The following is a 4,271-nucleotide window of genomic DNA, read 5'->3' on the forward strand; positions in this document are numbered from 1 at the left end:
CCCAAAAGAGTGGAAGCTGTTATAGCTGCAAAGGAGGACCAACTTCAAATGAATGCCTAAGAGTTTGGAATGGGATGTCCTGAAAGCTCCTGTAGGTGTAATCAGAATCAGAATCAGAATCAGAATCCCTTTATTAGTCCACAGAGGATACATGTACATTGTTACAGCAGAAAAGAGACAAAGACAGCTTCATGTTACCTAAAGCATGCATACAACAAAGTATTAAAGATTAAAAAAAGAAATTATAATTTTTAAAAAGTTACACGTTTTACAAAATACACAGTTTTTAACGGCATATATATATATATAGTCCTATATATAAAATGTTGTTTAAATAAAATGTCCAAAGAAAGTATTCAGAGTAATTCTTATTATAGTTTTTTTTTGTTGTAATATATTTTCTCAAATGACCTGCTTTGACTGCAGCTTGAGAAACTTCTGGATTCAGTCTGAAAGCATCCTTTTTTAACTTTAAACATGATCTTTAATAATGTTGTAGTTTAGTTTAACTCTGAGAGGTGGACTGGCTGGACTCCTCACTGGGACTCTGGTTCTGGACCAGCTTGCAGGGTCCAGGAGTTCTTGGAGAGAAGGAGCGCTTCCTGCCGCAGGACTCGGGGGATGGGAGTTCCTGAACATGGAGAAACAGCTTCAGTTATTATGCTCCAAATATCTGGAACAAAGTCACAGAAAGAATTGTGTCTGCAGCTCAGAGAGTCCTGCTGGGAACCCACACATGTTGAGGAGCCCAAAGTGTGATGAGAGAAATGTACAGTACGGGTCCCCAGCACATAGAAGCTGCCGGATGCTAACCTGCATATGTTGGGAGAGCTTTACAGGTCAGGAGAGGAACTAAGTACATTTACTCAAGTACTGTACTTAAGTACTATTTAGACTACTGGACAATGACTACTTTTGGTACTTTAACTATATGTTGATGAGAATACTTTTCTACTTGTATTGAGTAACATTTGAATGCAGGCCTTTTACTGTAACAGAGTATTCCTACACTCTTGTACTTCTACTTTTACTCAAGTACCAGATTTGAGTACTTCTACTTTTACTCAAGTATATTTTGATGGTAATACTGTAACGCACTGGTTATAATGTTGATGTTTTCATGTGTTTTATTCTTCAGAGTTTATTTACATTTTACAGAGTGTCAGTGAACGCGTCACTGTTTTGATAGACAGTTGTTGTGAAGAGAAACAGCCAAAATGATGAAGAGAGAAAAGAGTGTTGTTTTCCTCTGAGGACATGCTCCATGAAAGAGTTTCATATCTTGATGAATGGAGGATATTCAGTACTCACAGTTCTTCTGGATCTTGGCTCTGATCGTCTCATCCTCTCTGATCCTGTAGGGATGAACACAATCCAACAGTTATGGATCCAGTTTAAAATAAGTGTTTGTTCTTTGAGTCAGCTTCAGAGTCCTGACTGATCTCATGCTTTACATCCCATCATATCTTCTCTGCAAACATCTACGACCTGACTGCCACAGCTCTCAGCTGCATTACAGGAAAGTAACAGTCATTAGTCAAGGAGCTAAAAACATCCCATCAAAAACAGACTACCTTTTCCACTCTTCTGTCAAATCCCATATGTCTGGTGGAAAGTTGATTACTTACTAAATGTGGCTTTGCATTTTCAGCTGGCCTTCTATAGTTGATGGAAGAATGACAGAGCCTGCAGTCAGTGGGTAACATCACTGATCTGTTGTGATTCCCCAGTGAGAGAAACACCTCCCTGTGTTTCATACAATACTGCTGAACCAGCAGAGACCCCTTACTGACCTGAGGGTCTCCAGTCTGCAGTCTGGACTCTCCAGAAGATCTCTCAGCAGCTCCACTCCTGAATCCTGCAGAGTGTTGAGACTCAGGTCCAGATCTCTCAGATGGATGTTGGACTTCAGAGCTGAGGCCAGAGCAGAACAGCTGATCGCTGACAAACTGCAGCTCCTCAGACTGAATAAAGAAAACATGATGAGGATACAAATCTGTTTATAATCCAATCAGATGTTACTCAACATTTAAATGAATCTGAACAGAAAAATATGTCTACTTCAGAAAGTGAACTTTATCATGTCAAACTAAAATGACTTCAGATGACCTTTATTCAGACGTTATCGTTTACTAAATATTAAATACATAGATTTAATTTTCACAACTAACATCTATTACAGTTACTTTAAGAAACAGTCAACATGTATGTCTGCAGTTCTTTCTTCTTACTCTTTAAAATGAAATATGAATATAAGGACATTTACTACTTTATGGATGTAAGTTATTAATGAATATAAATGAGGTTCAATTACAAAGTGAACATGTGAGATCTCCAGCAGTAACAGAGAGTCAGTGAACTGACCTGAGAGTCTCCAGTCTGCAGTCTGGACTCTCCAGAAGATCTCTCAGCAGCTCCACTCCTGAATCCTGCAGATCGTTCTCACTCAGGTCCAGATCTCTCAGATGGATGTTGAACTTCAGAGCTGAGATCAGAGCAGAACAGCTGATCTCTGACAACATGCAGCGCCTCAGTCTGAATAAAGAAAACATGATGTAACTTTAGAAAACAATGTTCCTGTTTGAAATAACTCCAGGTTTAATAATCTGTTCAGAGTGAAACAGGGTTTTAATGTCAGAGATGATGCAGAAAACAATCCACTGATAATCTGGAACTTTAACTTTGATCAGATGTTGAACAACTCCTTCATCTCCCTCACAGCTCATCAGTACTGACAGCATCTCCACTGACTCATGGAGCACAGAGTGAGTCTGTGGAAGCTCAAACACTCTCCCTCACACATTCACCTTCTCTCTGTTACTCTGATCAATATTCAGTCATTAGCAAAAACAGAAAGAATAATAATAACATTGTATTTGTTCAAATTCAGAAAATCATAAACACAAACAGATCAATATGAACTGCAGTCAGTGAACTGACCTGAGAGCCTCCAGTCTGCAGTTTGGACTCTTTAGTCCAGAACTCAGCAGCTCCACATCTGAATCCTTCAGAGGGTTGTTACTCAGGTCCAGATCTCTCAGATGAGAGGGGTCAGACTTCAGAGCTGAGACCACGACTTCACATCCAGTCTCTGAGCTCATACAGGCAGTAAGTCTATAATAAAACATATATTACAACATGTGTTAAAAAAGAGGAAACATTATATTAACATCAAGCATTTGATGAAAAAAGATTTGACATGTTCTGATAGACATTTGCTGTTAGTCCATTTAATATAATATATAATAATATATGATAATTGAGTGTAATGAGTTGTCAGTGTGATCTGATCACATGTCTGTGCTCCTGCTGTCACTGACTGTTACCAAAGGAAACAGAAATTAAATGAATCACTTGACAATATTAGAGATGTACATATTTAAATGTTAGTTAATATGTGGATGTGAATGATGGATGAAGGATGCTTTGGCTTCTCTGAGCATCTGAACATTTATTGTGCACACAAACACAATTAACAAACCAATAAAGTTTCAATATGTTCAACTTGATACCATCAGATGTTCCCAGTATATCAGCATTAACACATAACTCTGTTATTGGTGGGAAATGATATAGATCTGATTTTAAACTCCAACACATTGTGATAAAAACATGTTTAATGATAAAGAAACTACTAGAAAGTAATAATAACATGTTTCTGTGATAACTGTAAGTCCTGCTGTGTGGTGTGATCACATGCTGAGAAACCTCTAAAGTCCTTCATGTGTTTGACATGTCGCCTCCATCACTCAATATGAAGAGAGAAACGCTTCAGTTTAACTATTATTATAAATAAATAGAAGAACAGTGTTGGTTTTATTTTGCTCTCCCAGTATTTAAACAGCAGAAATGTTATAGTGTTTATTTGAATAATTAAACTCCTGATCCACATTAGTTTATAAAGTTAATCACATCTGGACTTACTTGAACTTCCTGCAGTTCCTCACAGCTGGAATCAGTCTATGTCGTCCCTCATGTAATGTGTTGTACTGATCCAGGTCCAACTCATCCAAAACCTCCTCTGACATCTGCAGCATGTAGGACAGAGCAGAGCAGTGGATCACAGAGAGTTCCTTCTCTGATCTGTTCTCTGACTTCAGGAACTCTGTGACCTCCTGATGTACTGAGTGGTCCTTCATCTCTGTCAGACAGTGGAAGATGTTGATCTTCCTGTCAGGAGAGGAATAACTTCTCATCTCCTTCAGGTTGCTGATGGCTCTCTGGATGGTTTCTGGTCTGTTGTCTGTGCGACCCAGCAGGCCTCCTAACAG

At 38.6% G+C, this 4,271-nt stretch overlaps 1 long non-coding RNA gene across 2 annotated transcripts; it reads right to left on the bottom strand.

Annotated features, from left to right (window-relative positions):
* Positions 1 to 371: 371 nt before the first annotated feature.
* On the bottom strand, positions 372 to 2,407 carry LOC117483876. Of its 2 annotated transcripts, none has more exons than XR_004556054.1 (3): positions 2,365 to 2,407; positions 1,312 to 1,355; positions 372 to 631 (listed from the first exon to the last, which is right to left on the bottom strand). It is a non-coding gene; the product is annotated as an uncharacterized LOC117483876 (long non-coding RNA). The 2 variants fall into 2 exon arrangements; XR_004556055.1 differs by lacking the exon at positions 2,365 to 2,407 and adding an exon at positions 1,794 to 1,812.
* Between the last annotated feature and the right edge of the window lie 1,864 nt (positions 2,408 to 4,271).

The sequence above is a fragment of the Trematomus bernacchii genome, unplaced genomic scaffold, assembly GCF_902827165.1.
Source record: "Trematomus bernacchii unplaced genomic scaffold, fTreBer1.1, whole genome shotgun sequence".
Classification (NCBI taxonomy): domain Eukaryota; kingdom Metazoa; phylum Chordata; class Actinopteri; order Perciformes; family Nototheniidae; genus Trematomus; species Trematomus bernacchii.